Source organism: Camelus dromedarius, chromosome 11 (genome assembly GCF_036321535.1).
Source record: "Camelus dromedarius isolate mCamDro1 chromosome 11, mCamDro1.pat, whole genome shotgun sequence".
NCBI lineage: Eukaryota > Metazoa > Chordata > Mammalia > Artiodactyla > Camelidae > Camelus > Camelus dromedarius.
The window spans coordinates 52,589,485-52,608,032 of record NC_087446.1 but is presented as its reverse complement, the minus strand read 5'-3'; the positions used below and the strand labels follow the sequence as shown (position 1 = coordinate 52,608,032).

At 37.9% G+C, this 18,548-nt stretch overlaps 1 long non-coding RNA gene across 3 annotated transcripts in view; it reads left to right on the top strand.

Annotated features, from left to right (window-relative positions):
* LOC116156361 (uncharacterized) overlaps positions 1 to 18,548 on the top strand; it is a 31,248-nt gene that overhangs the window by 7,784 nt on the left and 4,916 nt on the right. For 2 of the 3 annotated variants that reach the window (XR_010382899.1, XR_010382900.1), the window contains exon 2: positions 7,101 to 7,201. The exons of the other annotated variant lie outside the window; for it this stretch is intronic. This is a non-coding gene — a long non-coding RNA (uncharacterized LOC116156361). The remainder of the gene's footprint in view (positions 1 to 7,100; positions 7,202 to 18,548) is intronic. 3 annotated transcript variants of the gene reach the window in all.

Genomic DNA, 18,548 nt, shown 5'->3' with positions numbered 1-18,548 from the left:
GATCTTAGCCAGCTTTCTCATTTCACAGAAGAGAAAACTGAGCGATAAAGGGCCCTGTGCAAGGTCACACCACTACATAGCAAAAGCATTGAATCTAGTGCCCAGGACTCTCCCTCCAATAATGTACTTCCGAGTGAGCCAATGAAGTTTGGAGAACAGCTTCTCACACCTTTGAGCGTGGGTAAGGGCCAGGCAGGCAGTGTCAGTGAAAGGTTATGTTAGAATCTGGCTTTTCTGCCTAGACAAATGGACGTCTCCTGCTCCTAGGGAATATGTTGTGTAGTTTGGCAATATAAAGAGAGCTTACCCTGCCTTTGAGCTTCAGGACAAGAAGATTAACTGTTTGAATCCCCAGTGACAAGTTGCCTGGGACCCATGAAATTGGTAAAGTGGACATATTCAATTGTATCATACAGTCCAGCCTAAGCTGTATTATTGGTTCCATTTCATGTCTCCTCCTCCTCCTAATGATTATTATTATCAATTCTAAACTAACCTCTGAAATGGTGGCTTTAGAGGATTTCATTCTTTCCTTCCTAGATACCGTTAGAAATTGAATTCCTAATTGAGTGATGACCCCGAGCATGGGAAATGGAAAGAACAAAAGCCTTGGTCTTAAAAAAAAAAACCGAGATTCATGTCCCAGCTCTATCATTAAATATAACATAATCAAGTTACTTCTCTGAGTTTTCTCATCTGTTAAATGGGGATACTAATACTTCATAAGGCCGTGATAGAACACAAATGAGATTTTTATGAGCGTAAAGCACTGACACATGGTAGAAGGTATATTGATCTTAAGGATTTTGAACTTGATTTCTCTCCAGTCCCCCGATGCCCCTGAATTATAATTGAAGAACTGAAAAAGTAAGATACACATATAAAAGTTTTTAGAGGAAGTTCTTGGATAAGAACTTTCTCCATGAGGGAATGGCAAATAACAGAAATTTGGAATGCTATCACATAGAATGAGATAGTGTTTAATTTCCATAGAACTCCTGTATTCACAAGGGTGCACTTCTGAAGTATATATCTCTTTTCTTAAAAGCTGGCTTCCCTCTGGCCTCAAATTGTTCTATGAGCTAGATAATGCTTTCAGGGCCAGGCATTGGAGCCAGAAGAGTACCCTGCAGTGAAACTCATGGGATCAGAAATTCAGCCTGACTAGGAACTCTTTTGGCCCTAAGATTTTCTGCCATAGCTTCTTTGAATTAGTTCTGACTCAATTCTGGCAGTTATGTGTAAAGGAGTTGAGGTCAGATCCACACCAAGGAACAGATTCTGCCCAAGAAGATCTAGTCCTGGGTTCAGTAGCAGCATCCAAAGAGTGGTGAGGAATTTGTGACCATGACATAAGTGAAAACTTGCAGAAGGAGTCCCGGAAGCTCACACAGTAGGTGAGATGGGCACTCTGATGATCAGAGAGGGAAGGAGGCTAGAAGGGAAGAGTTGGAGAAAAGGAATGGAGCTCATTGCCTCTTTGTTTCCCATAAGAACACACACAAATGCAGTATGTGGAATACTTGTAAATGTTTTTGAAAATTTCCTTCCACAAAACAATGAGCAGTGAAGAAGGAGTTTATGTCTGGGCCAGTGTCCTTCCTTTGTGTTATGAAGATTTATATTTCTTTTGGGCCCCTAATCTTTTGAGGGAAGAGGTTAGTGATTCTTTCCTGAGGTCCATTAGCCCCCAGTATTGATTTGTCTCTGCATGGATTTATTAACTATTGAAACACAGCAGAGGTCATGAAGGGAATGAATGAAACTAGAGGTATAATTCAGGGCAACAAAGTAGAGATTGGAAGGTCCTGCTAACTCTCATTACCCTATATCTCAGTAGATCCTAGCTCACGCTTTAGGCCAGAATCTTTGGGAAGTTTCTTTACTGTCCCTAGCCCCTGAAAACAGGACTCTACTTTCTCTCTTCCCTTCTCTTATTCCTCAGGTCTATGCAAAATTCAGGCCAGTTTTCCAAGAAGCCTTAACCCTGAATGCTACAGCAACAAGGAATGGAGTTCAGGTCACAATCCAGAAAAAGGACTAGGGAGTTCTTTTGGTGGAGTTGGCATCACTGAATTCCCCAGTAGCTAAAACGGAACCATAACCTGAAGAACTGCCCTAAGAAGAGGGGTCTTCTGTATCCCAGATGAGAGGGACAGGGAAGGCATAGGTAAGTGGAAGTTTCAGAAGTTTTGTTGCAGAAGAATGCGTTACTGGGCAAGAGACCAAGCAGCACTCAGAGAGTTGGAGAACTCAGGTTCAAAAAGCCAGCAGCCCAGAGGAGTTAGCACTTCAAGCTCTGGACCCTGTCTGTAGGTTTACACAGGCCTTTTAAGGCTGCCAGTTTTACACGTTGCAACATCATATGCAAGTAAAGTACAACAGAAGTTGACCAACCAGGAACAAGCTTTGTAGAAATAGCTCAATCAGGAGTGAGCTCCATGCAAATGAAGTACTATAAATGGACCAATCAGAAGTTAGAGAAGTGGACCAATCAGAAGTGAGAGTAATAACCAATCAGAAGTGAGAGTAATAACCAATCAGGAGTGAGAGTAATAACCAATCAGAAGTGAGCTCAGGGAACCAATAGAATTCTAGGTGTAAGTTAGCTGCTTTAGAGGTAAAAAGTGAGATAGAGCTTCTGGGCCAGGGAACCGGATGGTGCTAAGAGGAGAGCAGCGCCGTGCCTAGGGGTCCTGCCGGTCTTTTTACCGGGCTTCCCGCCTCAGTTTAAGCCTAGTTTAGACTAACAGGACAGAGAACTGTTTGTGACCTCTATCCTTCATCCCCACCCAAAAGTTCTTAATCTCACTTTCTGAGAAACATATTCATATTGGGACCACCCTAGGGCTCACGAAAAGGTTTTGAAGGCAAACTAACTTTCTAGAGTCAATTTTATAGAGAATGAATCTAGATTTCAAATTAGTAATGAAAAAAATAGATTTCAGTTTTCATTTTCCTAGGGTTTCTAGTAGTACTACCTTTGGGGAGATAGACCCTCTTGTAATGAAGAAAATCAGAATATTGCTCGTTTCTAATTGCTTTTTCTTTTCTGGATCATCTACCTTCCCAGTTTCCCTCTCTTTCTACTGACAGTAATACTAAACTGGAAGATAGCATCCCTACTTTTCTTACAGTCAGGGCCTCAGTTTTTCTTTATTCTTATTGAGAAGATGACAAACTATAAGTTAATGATTCCAAAATCATAGTGCTGGGAAACGGGGACTGCCATAAAATTTCTGTGATGAAATTTGATGAAAAGCTTCAATGGTGAAGCTAAGGGATATGATTTTCTGATAATTTAGAGTGTGTGTTTACTTATATGTGTGTGTATTTCTGGAGTATGATTTCAGAAGGATGCTGAAAGAGGAGAGATGGTCCTGTGTGTACTCATCCTGTATTACTAAGCTTCTAGGTTATAAGTAGGCAAACCTTTTTTGTAAAGGGCCAGATGGAAAATATTCTTTACTTTAATGACTGTAGTTACTATCACAACTACTGAGATCTAACATTGTAGCAGAGAAAAATAGCCATAGACAAAATGTAAACAAATGAGCGTGAACACTGAAAGACAAATTTCATATAATTTTCTGTCATAAAATACTATTCTTTTGATTTTTTTCAACCACTTAAAATTGTAAAAGCCAATTGTACCTCATGAGTCATACAAAAACAGGTGGCAGACAAATTTTGTCTAAGGGGTGTAGTTTGCACACCCATATTCTATGTCCACGAGATTTCATTGTGCGTTTTAGGACATAAAGAGGGGAGTGTAAGCCAGGCATTTACAAGGTGAGAGCAAGCTGGATATTCAGAGTCAATGTCCAATTTATATATAGACCAAAATCAGGTATTATGGCCTCTCTTGGAACCCAGGGATTTTAAATATTACTTTTGATTTTGATTAACATAATACATGCACGAAGTTTAAAGAGTTATCAAATAGTACTGAAACACTCAGTGTAAATATAGTGGCTCTCTACCCTACTCCTCTTTGCTTTTCCAAATCTTCCTCCCCAGAGGCAACAACTTTTGACTGCTTTTCTAGCTGTGTCTTTTATACATCTCTATTTACTTATCTCCAGATTGCTAATCTTGTTCATTCATGCATTTTTGACATTGTCCTTTGTCATCCAATTATGGTAGATAGAAACAGTAGAGAGGATTTAGCTCTGGTGTGTTTCCATCCTCTCGGCTCTTCCTTCCACATCCTCCCTGTAGAGTTATAGTATAGTTTTTGGTTAAATCAGTGTTCAGTATTTACATGATTATTGTCTGTCCAGATATTCCCATCAGATTATTTTAATGTGCTATGTTTACATTCTTAAATCTTTCCCCTAAGTTAATAATTGCTTTGTTTTTTCACAATTTCACAGTCATATTTCTTTTGCCAATTGCTGTTTCCTCTCATATCTTCTGATTATCTCTCACTATAATTTTCCACAGAGTAATTTCATCAGCTAATATATCAGTCCAGAGTGTGTGAGTGTGTGTGTGTTTGTGAGTCTATGGGGGACTGAAAGAGAGACAAACAGGCAGACCAACAGACAGACCCTAAGACACTTCTAAGAGATTCATTCTGCCCTTATTGCTCCTTGGTCCTGCTCTGCAGCTGTGAGTCTGGGGCTTCCTTTCACTGCCGTCCTAGGAATTCCCTTTGGCTTTCTTCTAATTTAGATTCCCTGGTTCCTGAAACTTGTGCCCATATCTTTTTTTGGTGGAATACACTTAACAGAAGCTTGTGAAGATTTTTTAAAAAATGGAATAATGACAGAGGGAATGGGGATGACAGCCCTTAATATGTATTACTTTTGAGTAGCACTGCTCCAATCTAGTACATAAGTCTCATCTAAAGGCTTCATCATCGAGGATTTCTTTTACCTGTCTCTCTTATAGATCTCCTGTCTTCTGCATCCTGTATCTTCCTCTTTTCTTAGTTTAATTCCTTTTTTTTTTTTTTTCGGAGTAAACTATCCTCTAGTATCTTCTAAGAAAAAGTGAAAGGAAGGTAAATGTAAGAACTTGCATGTCAAAAGTTTATTTATTCTACCCTCACACTTGATTGGTAATTTCATTTGGTATAGTATTCTACATTGGAAATAATATTTTTCTTTGATATTTATCCATTGTTTTCTAGATTCTGGAGTTGCATTTGAGAAGTATAAAACCATTTTGGGTTTATGATTCTTTTTATCTTATGATTTCTATTTTTCTATATTTCTATCCATCTGGAAGCTTATAGAATTTTCTCTACATTTACAGTACGGTCCCAGGGTACTGTATTTTTACAGTAATGTACTTCAGTGTTTTTTTTTTAATTTTCTTTATCACACTGAGCCTTTTTAGATCCTTTAATCTGCAAATTCATGCAGTGCTAATAAATTGTTCAATTCTGAGGGAAAAAATTTTAACTATTGATGGTTTTCTCCTGTGTGATAGCCTCTTTGGCTCTTCATCTTACTTCCTGGGAGTTATCTTTAACTTTATTTTCCTTCTTTTCTATTGAAATTTTCATTTTTGTTGTTATATTTAATTCTAAGAGCTTTTGTTTTTTAAGTATTTCTTTTTATAGCATCCTGTACTTGCTTCATTGATGTATATCATCTCTCTGGATGTCTTTGGGTTTTGACTTTGGTTTTCTTCTCTCTGAATATTCTCTGTTTCTTCTAGTTGCCCTTTTTTTCCTATTAGTTTGATTTGGTCTTTATCTTTATTTTTTGCGAACTTTTCTTTTTGTGGGGAGGGGGAGTAATTAGGTTTATTTTTCAATGGAGGTACTGGGGATTGGACCCAGGACCTCATGCATGATAAATACACACTCTACTACTGAGCTGTACCCTCCCCCCCAACCCCGGTCTTTATCTTTCATATTGGAAGGTTTCTTCATTTACCTAGTAATACCTGGTTATCTGTTCATATTTAGAGTAAGACTAAAATATGGGTGAAATTCCAAGTGCTTTGGTGGGACTTACCAACTCTGAGCTTTTTCATTGTTTAATCTTGGTTAGGTCTTTGGTTAGGAGGCAATGATATCAATATGTTTAGGCCTTTCCTTATACTGCTCTGATTCCTCAGAGAAGACACTTCAGTCTTCTACTTGGAGGCTTAAGACCATGCTTCTAGCAACTAGGAGTTAAGTGGGGAAAGAGATCTGGGCATCTTAGCATTTAGGAAGCATGTGTTTCTTTAATCTTCCTATTTTGGGCATAGTATTTGTTTGTATTATTCTTGTCTCAGGTCATTCCCTGACCACCCAATTTAAAACAGTATAATGTCTATTATTATCTGAATAATATTATGTTTGTTTACTCATTGATTTGATAGTTAACTTCCCCTTCCTCTGGAATCTACAATCATAAGAGAAAGGGACTTATCCATCTTCTTCATTGCTGCGTCTCCTGCATCTGAAAAGAGTGTCTGGAGCATAGTAGTTGCTTGATAAATATGAGACTGAATGCCAGATGTTTAAAGTTCTAGAGAATATAGTAGTCTAGAAGCTCACTCTTCACCATCCCCTGATGAACAGGTAAAGGAGGGAGCCCATAAATATGACAGTCTGTGAGGACTTGGGTATGTCTTCCAGAAAGGATGGAGGAGCAAAATTTCTCTTCTTAGTCAGAACTAAGAGCAAGCAAGAGACCTGTTGAGATATTGTTTCACTGGATAATGATTTGTGCTGGCTTTTTTTCATGAAGCAGGAGCTGAGTTTAATTTGATATAAGTTAGAGTGAATGACCTGTGAGGAGAAAAAGAATTACAAGAATTTACTAGAAATAATTGAGCAGTGATTTATTACTAAGGGGAAGTCTGTGCCAATAGGAAGTCTTTGCCCCTTCTGTTCACTCTTGACTTTCCTTCAACAAACATCTTACCTTCCATTTCACTTTCACCTCTTTTGCTTATTGCCTGCTCTTTTCCTTATAACTAGAAACCTTTCTATCACTTATACAATAACTACTTTGGTTATAAGGAGAGATTTGGTTTCAGTGTTAAACAGCACGGAAGTCAGGAAATACTGCCACATTCCTCAAGTATTAAATCTCAAGTTTACTTACATTTGTGTATTTAAAATTTTTCTATAGATGTTTGTCTTTCTATAGATGTTTGAGGAAAACATCCAGCTAAGGGGGAAAAAAGTGAGGAATTTTGAAATGGGACACTTACCTGCACTGTGAGCAGATCTCACATAGGGGAATCAGAGGTAAGTCTTGTGAGATAGCACTAGACAGGTGCTTTATCTAATATTGATTCCTTATGAAATTTCACTGGGCCTATTCATGACTGATCTCATCTTAGACTCAGAAGTAAGGAAAAGTGACAGAATGGGAATCATTAATTAATTGAGTCAGTGTCTGAAAACTAATATAGGACTTTCTGGTAAATTCTGAGTTAGCTAATGTTACTTAGGCTCAAAGCTTAAGTGGGGGCTCTCTCTTTCCCCCAATCCCCAACTCTGAATTTTGGAACCTATACTCTCTGGTATGCTTGCAAAGAGAAAAAAAATAGTGTGGCTCCTCAAGAGGAACTCTGAGTCCACTTACGCATTTAGCTCTATGTAGAAGAGGAATGTTAATCAGAGTAGCTGGCCTGCCCCCTAGGCACTAAGGTCAGTGGAGGCAAGAAGGTGCATGGAGTCTTTAGACCTTACATATTTCCCATGGTTTCTAAAGCTTCATGAATGAACATGAAAACATAGGCTCTTTTTTCACTGATGATGAATACACAATCCATTTGACTATCATATGATACACATACTGCTAAGAAGATTCTTACTATTATTTTAAAATAAACTTGCAATAATGACTTCCATGTAATAGACCAGTGTAATATACTGTGGAAGGAAAAGGTGATCAAGATCCCTGCAAAGTAAATTATGAAGTACAGCTAGAGAGTTGATATATTCCTGAGGTAGGACAGAAAAGATGTATTGCTTGCTTTGTCAGCTGAAAGAAAACCACTTCTGGTGATCTTAACTAACAGGTATCAAGAAAAAATAAAAAACCCTTGCCAGATCAATAGCTACATACCAGGTACCAGGGGATGTATTATTTTGGTCAAGCATTGAAACCACATCTGGTGCAGCAGCTGCAGTTGGAGTCACCACCTGGTTAAGCTTATGAAAATCTACTCTCATTCTCCAAGATCCATCCATCTTCTGCATAGGTCACATGGGAAAGTTGAATGGGGATGTGGTGGGAATCACCACTCCTGCATCCTTCAAGTCCTCGATGGTGACACTAATCTCTGCAATCCCCCCAGCAGTGTGGCAGTGCTCTTAGTTTACTTTTTTCCTAGGTAGAGTCCGTTCTAGTGGCTTCCACATGCATTTCCCACCATAATAACCCTCACTCCAAAGGTCAGGGAATTAATGTGGGGATTCTCCGAACTGCTGAGTATGTATTCTTGAAATGAAGAAATAGAATAGGTTTGGTGACACACTGTGCCCTCTTTCAGATGGATCTGAGCTAAAACTCCATTGATCACTTAACTCCTGTAAGCCCCTATTCTGCCTGAGGGACCACAGTGACATTTTGGGTCTCCTAGAATTTGTGTCAGTTCAAAGTCAGTGTCAGTAGTCCCCAAAAGGTCTGATTATTTCATTTTCTCCAAGGCACAGTAACTCTGGTAAAAGGCCATAAGTCCCTTTGGGAAAGGCCAGGAGAAAGATTAACAGTATAAATTTTATATATCTTGAGAGGTCTATTATGAGGAATTGGCTCATATGATTCTGAAGGCTGGGAAATCCCACAGTCAGCCATCCGCAAGTTGGATACCCAGGAAAGCTGGTGGTTTAGTTCTAGTGCAGGTTCTAAGGCCTGAGAACTGAAACACTAATAACATAAGTCCCAGTGTAAGGTCAGGAGAAGACAAATGCCATAGCTCAGTCAGAGAGAAAGTTCTCCTTCCCTCTGCCTTTTTATTCTTTTCAGGCCCTTAGCCGATTGAATGATGCCCAACCACATTGGAAAACACAGTTTGCTTTACTCAGCACACCTATTCCAGTGCTAATCTCTTCTGGAAACACCCTCACTGATAACCTAGAAATAACATTTAACCAAATATCTGGGCATCCTAAGACCTAGTCAAATTGACACATAAAATTAACCATCACACTGCCATTTTTGCCTATTGCCCCATTAGCTCAAGTTGCCACAGCAAGCCTCTCACAATCAGAGATTTCAAGGTAAAATGTAGGTACACATCTTTAGGAACATATATAAATATCTGCTCCCCCCTCCCCTAGAATTTGATGGCAACATCATCAATTCCACCATTCTGTGAGCATCAATCAGGGATTTAGACATGAGCTTCCCCTTTCTAAATACAGCCCCCAAAACCTACTGGAGATTTTCTTGGGACTTCACTCCTCACTTGTTGGAGGAGGCTGCTGTGTCCTCTGTGAGGATGAAGAAGCTGCTTAGGATGATAGTAGCTGGAGGAGGGACTAGAGCAAGCAACCCCAGGCCTGGGATGTTCTGTCATGTTTCCCTCCAATTTTTTTTCATACTCTTGCTCTAATCTCAAGGTACTACCAGAAAAACAAGAGTCTAAATTTGTGAGGATGGGAGTAGGGGCTAGGAGCACAGATCTGCTCCTAATTTGCATATCCAATTTGCAAGTCCAGTTTAGAGAATAGACAAAGATCTCTCTCCTCTCTAGTTCACATGCCTTGCTCTAAATCATGTTAAAAAGTTTTTGTTAATTTCTTATTTTTGTTCCTTTGATTTTGCAAGGCATCGTTGGACATTAAAAACAGATCCTCTTCACTTTTAGGAATTTATCATATAGAAATAGTTGTTTAACTATGCCAAGGATATATGTACAAGATGTTCATTTACTTATAACAGCTTTTGGAAGTTTATAAAACTAATTATCCAACAATAAAAGTATGATTCAATAACTTATGATCCATCTGAGGAGGCAATACATTCAATAGTTGTTAAAAGCATGGGCTCTGGAGCTAGAATGTCTGGCTGACATTTTGGCTCTACTGTTTACTAAAACTCAATTTTCATATCTATAAAATGAAGGTACACTAGTCTCTACCTAATATAGTTATTGTGTGACTTTGAATAAATTATTTCCTCTGCTTGATCTCGTTTTTTCACCAGTAAAATAAAAGTAGTAGTATCTACCTTCCTGGAAAGAAAATAATGACTGTGTAAGTTGCCTAACTTAATGTCTGACATTAATAATAATAATAATAATAATAATAATAATAATAATAATATCTCAAATTTATTGCAGCCTTGTAATGTATGAGACATTGTTCACTTTATATAAATTGATGGATTTAATCTTCATAAGATATGTGACATAGGTATTATTATTAATCCCATTTTGCAGATAAGAAAACTGAAGTAAAGAGAGTTTAAATAATTTGCCCAAGGTCACAGACTTTAATAAGAGTTAGATACTCTGTGTGGGATAGCTGCTGTTTAACAAATAAGGCACACTACTATCTGTTGGGATACTTTTAGTTGAATGTAATATAAATTCAACCATAAGTGATGCAACAATAAGTACATTGTTAAATCACATAACAGGGACTTTAGAGATGGATGATTCAGAGTTGGTTAATTCAGCAACTCAGTAACCAGGTGTTCACTAAATCTTTTTGCTCTGCCATCCTCACTTGGTGTTGGTTTGCCTTCTTAGTCTGGATGCCCACGTGTTTCCAAGATGGCTGACATGGTTCTAAACATCAAATGCAAAAAACCCAAAATAACCAAAAAAATCGCCACTACATTCAGAGGAGCAGGAAGTTCTCCTATTTTTGTGTCTCTTTTAAGAATGAGGATAATCTCAAAAGTGTCCCAGATGATTAGCCTCACATTTTTTTTAACCAGAATTTTATCATACTCTTATATATAAAGTAACCCTTGGCAAGGGAAATAGGATAACCATAATTGGCTTGGGCTAATTAAGATTGATCCCCTAGAGCTGGGAAGGGACCCACCTACCCCTGAACCATTTGGTTACTAGGAAGACAGGGAAGAAAATCAGGAATCTTATTAGAGAGAATGAAGGGGGCCAGTGTTGTTCACATTCTTGTTTAATTCTTTCCCCTTAAATGTGGACTGGACCTACTGACTTGCTCCTAATGAATACAACATAGGGAAAATGATGGTATATCACTTCCATGATTAGGTTATAAGAGACTTCAGCTTCCACTGGGATTTTCTCTCTCTGGCTCTTCTTGAGTGCTTACCTTGATGAAGCAAAGTAGAGGGGCCCATGTGTCAAGGAACAGCCTCTTGACAACTACTAGGGAGGAAATGAGGGCTCAATCCAAACCTGCAAACATCTATTACATTAGATAAATATCCAGTGTCCTGTATAGTTTCTTTTCACCCTTATAAATCCATTCCACACCCTGCTCAGTGTTCCCAGGGGATGATGTGTATGGTTTCTATCATAGGCTCCCTTGCCCTCTGGTTTCCATTTGGGTTCTACCATTTGGCTAGAGATGAGAGGTAAAACAGAGAGTGAAGTCTGAGTGTTTATTCTCCAAGCAGTGAGACTTTATTTGGAAATAAAACTGTGAGTGTGACTTTACTTGGAAATAGGGTCCTAGCAGATGTGATCAAGTTAAGATGAGGTTGTACTGGATTAGGGCGGACCCTTATCTAATGACTGGTGTCCTTATGAGAAGAGGGAGATTTGGACACAGACACACAGGGAAAAGGCCATGTGATGATGGAGTAATGTGTCTACAAGCCAAAGAATGCCAAGGATTGCCACCGGCCACCAGAAGGAGAGCTGTATGGAGCAGATTCTCCCTCAGAGCCTCCAGAGGGAACCAGCCACGCCAACATCTTGATTTTGGATTTCTAGCCCTCAGAACTGTGAGAGGATAAATTTCTGTTGTTTTAAACTACCCAGTTTGTGGTAATTTGTTATGGCAGCCCTAGGGGACAAATAAATTGATCAGTCATTTTTCTTTGGTGTTACATTAGAAAATCATAACTCTGTGGTGAATGGCTCCATTACATTTTAATGTGTTCTTCCTGATTATGATAGTAATACATGCTATTGAAGCTATGAAAAAGTTTAAGAAAAATAATAAGTAGGAGATATTATCCATAAGACTTCCATGGTTATCATTTTGATATATTTCCATTTATTCCTTGCCTAAATATGATTTTACATAGCTTTTTCATATGATATATAGATTCTTCATCCTGATTTTTTACTTAAAATTATAGGTAAGTAGGTATTCATGCAGTAAACAACTCATAATCAAATATTTTGATGACTGCATAAAATGTCATTATTAGGTGTTCCATATTTTACTTAACGGTTTATCTATTGCTGAATAATTAGATTGCTTTTACTTTTTTGTTATTGGAAACAATCTGTGATACAGGGTACAATGAGATGAAAGTCCTGTTTCCAGAAGGGATTTAATCTGTCTATTGGTGGTTGGGATGGATTAGAGAAATGCACTGTTAACAGGGATGTCCCAAAGTCAGAGACCAGCCTCTCCTGACTAATCCAGAAGTGACTGCAAAGGAAAGATTAGGATGGGAGTAGAGAAAGCCTTCCGGGGACAGTCCTTAAGTTGCACGGCAGGGAGAGTTAGCCCTGGAGTTGCCAGGCTACTCAAGATGTTCAGAACAAGATCTTTAGGGATATCTCCTGGACATATGCTCTTTGTTCATGCCTTTAATAAATCCCAGCTGCTCCTGATCCTCTTTGGGTTGTCACTCAGGGAGTTGCTGTAGGTATCTTCCTAACTAACCTCCTGAGACTCATTTAGAGTAAAAGCAAAACTCAGGCTGGTCTTAATTGATCTGAAGTAAAGCTGCCTGTTGGGATGTCCACACTTGGAACCTCTGGGAATTTCTAAGTAACAAATGCTAATGAGGTCCTGAGGGTCTCAGTTTGACTATTCCTTCTCCACCCCTTATACCTACTACCACACACATCAAAGGAGGGAGGAAGAGGGACTCAGTCTAGGCAGAGACTGGCTGGGACCCAAGTGCCTCTTCAGAGTGCTCAACACTATTACCAGGTTTCCCCAGGGAGAAAAGTTTGCAAGTTCAAAGTAGTTTCTATTGGCCTTACTGAGATGTACTGGGAAATGTTCTGTATTATAAGTCACTGGGGAAATAGTAGGATTTTTACTTGAGATTATTAAATCTGGAAAACGATCAATCCATTATTTGTATCTTTCTTTGGTTTACTTCAGAAAGTGAAATGTGGCAAGCTCATACGCTGGCAAAGAACTTTTGTAATGAGATTGGAAAACTTTCGAGCATGGTAGGCCCCTCCCTCCCCAAGAAGCTGAGTCATAGGGAAATTATTCAGGTATCCAGTCCATGGAGACCCCTTCCCCTCATCCTAGAAGAGAAAATATTCAAATAAGCCCCTCATCCTTTCATTCAAAACATATATTCAAAGAAAATATAGGCAAAACATTCTCTGACATAAATCTTAGCAATGTTCTCCTAGAGAAGTCTATCCAGGTAGTAGAAATAAAAGCAAAACTAAACAAATGGGACCTAATTAAACTCGTAAGCTTTTGCACAGCAAAGGAAACCATAAGCAAAACAAAACAACAACCTATGGAATGGAAGAAAATACTTGTAAATGATGCGGCTGACAAAGGTTTGATTTCCAGAATATATAAACAGCTCAATACAACTTAACAACAACAACAACAATAACAACAACAAAAAACAACACAATCCAAAAATGAGAAGTCCTAAATAAGCAAGTCTCCAGTGAAGACATACAAATGGCCAATAGGCACATGAAAAAATGCTCAACATTGCTAATTATCAGAGAAATGCAAATCAAAACTGCAATGAGGTATCACCTCACACCAGTCAGAATGGCCATCATTCAAAAGTCCACAAATGATAAATGCTGGAGAAGATGTTGAGAAAAGGGAACCCTCCTACACTGCTAGTGGGAATATAGTTTGGTGCAACCATTATGGAAAACAGTATGGAGATTCCTCAAAAGACTGAAAATAGACTTACCATATGATCCAGCAATCCCATTCCTGGGCATATATCTGAAGGGAACTCTAATTCAAAAAGAGACATGCACCCCAATATTCATAGCAGCACTATATACAACAGCCAAGACATGGAAACAACCTAAATGTCCATTGAATGATAACTGGATAAAGAAGTTGTGATATATTTATACAATGGAATACTAGTCAGTGATAAAAAAAAAAAGAATAAAATAATGCCATTTGCAGCAACATGGATGAAACTGGAGACCGTCATTCTAAGTGAAGTAAGCCAGAAAGAGAAAGAAAAATACCATATGATATCATTCATATGTGGAACCTAAAAAAAAAAGAAAAAGAGGACACTAATGAACTTACCTACAAAATAGAAACAGACTTGCAGACATAGTAAACAATCTTACACTCAATGGTGAAAAACTGAAAGCTGTCCCTCTAAGATCAGGAATGAGACAAGAATGCCCACTCTTGCCACTCAAGATAGTATTGGAAGCCCTAACCAAAAGCAATTAGGCAAGAAAAAGTAATAAAAGTCGTCCAAATTGGAAAGGAAGAAGTAAAACTCAGTATTTGTGAATGACATGATTTTATATATAGAAAACCCTAAAGACACCACCAGAAACTATTACAGATATTAAGTGGAAGAAGAGATCAAGATGTTGGAGTAGGAGTACTTTGAGTTTATCTCCCCACAATGAACACATCGAAAGTACATCCACATGTGTAACAATTCTGACTGAAAACTAGCAGAAACTGGCAGGACTCCTGTACAACCACAGCTGTAAGAAAGATGCATGTGTAAGTGGGTAGGATGGGAAGAAAAGTGATCAGGTCAGGACCTGTACTCCATAGAGGAGACTCAGAGGATAAAAGAGATTGCGTTGGGTAGACACCTGCCTGAGGACTGAACAGGGGAGCAACATGCTGAATGTCCCAATCCTGGGATCCTATGCATGGGAGACAAGCCCTCTTGGCTGGTTGGAGAACTACTGAGACAGATAGAAAGGCTAAAGAAGCCTGGACTCCAGTCATGAGGACTGTGTGGATGCTTGCCCCCAGGCTTTGAGTTTCCTGTGACCATTTTACCATGCTCCCCAGCCTGAGGTGAGTAAATGCCTCAGTCCCACTCACTCCATGCCACAGTGCAGCACAGGATCTAAGGTGGCCACAATTAGGGATAAGATGCAAATTGGGGTTGCATCTGAGCAGAACCACAGATGTCTACACAGGAAGAGCATCAGACCTCTGTAAAGGCATGAGCCCCACATGGTTCAGCACTCTCTTCCTCTGGAATGAACCTTCCATTGCAGGGAGAAGGAAAAACACAGCCAGCTTGAGACTGAGCATTAGGGCTTCTGCTCCAGCAACTTGGGCTTAGATCCTGCCCCTGACAGGACCACAAAGGCCACTGAACAGAGAGGAAGTCCTATCTCACACTCTGTGCTGGACCTATTCCTTACATCTCCATCCCTACCTGCTACCAAGATGATAGGTTCCAGCAAAGGATGATAGGGAAGATGTGACTGGCACCCACATTCAATCCAACCCTCCCACCAAAGGCATTGGGCACACACAGTCTGCATAGGGGTGCTCCCACATAAGAACACCCCTTCAAGATCACATAAATTCATAGAGGCAGAGAAAGTTAAGTAAAAAGGCAGAGGAATGACACAGTAGACCAGTTGGATGTAACTGATATCTATAGGAGCCCAGAAATAGGCCCATGCACCTATGATCAATAAATCTATAAGAAAGAAGACAAGAATATACAAGGGAGAAAAGACAGAATCTCCAACAAATGTTGGGAAAACTGAATAGCTACAAGTAAAAGAATGAGATTAGAACATTCCCTCATACCATATACAAAAATAAACTCAAAATGGTTTAAAGACCTAAATGTAAGACCTAAAACCATAAAACTCCTAGAAGAGAACCTAGGCAGAACCCCCTCCAACATAAATCATAGCAATATTTTTTGAATCTGTCTCCTAAGGCAAAAGAAAGAAAAGCAAAAATAAACAAGTGGGACATGATTAAACTTAAAAGCTTTTGCATAACAAAGGAAACCATTAACAAAACAAAAAGATACTGAGTGGGAGAAAATATTCGCACTGATAAGGTGTTAATATCCAAAATATGTACACAGCTCATACAACTCAATATCAAAAACAAACAACTCAGTCAAAAAATGGGCAGAAGACCTGAATATACATTTTTCCAACGACAACATACAGATGGCTGACATGCACATGAAAAGCTGGTCAATGTCACTATTTATTAGAGAAATGCAAATCAAAACCAAAATGAGATATCACCTCACACTTTTCAGAATGGCTATTACCAAAAGTCTATAAATAACAAGTACTGGCAAGGACATGGAGAAAAGGAAATCCTCCTACACTGTTGGTGGATGTAAATTGGTGCAGCCACTATGGAGAACAGTATGGAGGTTTCTCAAAAAACTGAAAATAGAGCTACCATATTATACAGCAATTCTACTCCTGGGTATATATCTGAAAGAAAAAAACCACTATGTCAAAAAGATATATACACCCCAATGTTCATAGCAGCATTATTTATAATAGCCAAGACATGGAAGCAACCTAAATGTCCATCAAAAGATGAATGGATAAAGATGTGGTACACACAAACACATACACACACACAGAGTGGAATATTACTCAGTCAACAGCCAAAATGGAATATTTGCTTTAATGTACATGGACCTAAGAAATATGCTTTGTGAAATAAGTCAGACAGAGAAAGACAAATATCGTGTCATATCACTTTATTTGGAATCTAAAAAATAATACAAATGAATGTATATGGAAAACAGAAACAGACTCACAGGTACAGAAGAGAAAATAGTGGTTTCTAAATGGAAGGGGGAGAAGAGATAGAAGTATGGGTTTAAGAAACACAATCAACTATGTATAAAATAAATAAGCAACAAGACTATATTGTACAGCACAGGGAAATATCGCCATTATTTTGTAATAACTTTAATGGAGTGTAATCTATGAAAATATTGAATCACTATGTTGTACACCTGAAACTAATATAAATTTGTAAATCAACTATAGTTCAATGTAAAAAGAAGAAAAAAAAAAGAAAACTTGCACTTTGGAAAACTGTCAGTTTATATTAATGCTGAACATACTTATAAAAATAGCAATAATCAAATGACTACAGTAAAGTTGCAGTGTACAAATCTTTATGCAAAAATATGTTGTGTTTCTATACACTAACAGCAAACTAGTGGAAAGAGAAATTAAGAAATTAATCCCATTTACAATCGCATCGGAAAGAATAAAATACCTAGAAATAAACCTACTTAAGGAGGTAAAAGACCTGTACTTGAAAAACTGTAAGACACTGATGAAAGAAATTAAAGATGACACAAACAGATGGAAAGATATACCATGTTCTTGGATTGGAAGAATTAGTATTAATATAAACTATTCTGTATAAATCAATCTACAAGGATATATTTTACAATATGGGGAATATAGCCAATATTTTATAATAACTATAAATGGAGTATAACCTTTTAAAATGTTAATCACTATATTGTGCACCTGTAACATATAATATTGTACATGAATCATAATTCAATTTTTTAAAATTAAAAAATGAAGTATATGGGAGAATGTGTGTAGGTTAAAAAAAAAAAAAGAAAACAATTCCATTTACAATTGCAACAAAAAGAATAAAATACCTAGTTATAAATTCATCCCAGGAGGTGAAAGACCTGTACACCAAAAACTAAAAGACATTGTTGAAGGAAGTTGAAGGAGACACAAAGAAATGGAAAAATATTTGGTGCTTTTGGCTTGGAAGAATTAACATTGTTTAGATGTCCATATTATCTAAAGCAATCTACAGACTTATTGCTATCAGTATCGAAATCTCAATGATACTTTTCACAGAAATAGAACAAAAAATCCTAAAATTTATGAGGAACCACAAAAGACCCCAAATAGCCAAAGAAATCCTAAGAAAAAGAGAGCAAAGCTGGAGGTATCACTCTTCCTGATTTCAAATTATACTACAAAGCTATAGTAATCAAAACAGCATATTATTGGCAGAAAAACAGACTCAGATCAATGGAGCAGAATTGAGAGCCCAGAAATAAACTCATATATATGAACAACTAATTTATGACAAAGGAGTTAAGAACATACAATGGAGAAAGGAAATTTTCTTCAATACAGTGCTGAGAAAAGTGAACAGCCACATGCAAAACAATGAAACGAGTCCACTAACTTACATCATACAAAAAAATCAACTCAAAATGGATTAAAGACTTGAATGTTTTCTCCACTTCAATATTAGAGTGAATGTTTTTTTCTAAACTTCTTCCCCCCCAAAAATAAAAGCTTCAACTTTTGACTGACTACATTTGATAACCAAGCACAATATTAACTTGGGAGATAAAACAAAAATCTAATACAAATTTGCAAAAAGACAAAAAAAAAAAAAAAAAACCAAAAAAAGTCTCCTCAACAATTAGGAGGCAGTGAAAAGTGGAAGTTTCCTAGGATTCTGGGCAAGGGTTTCT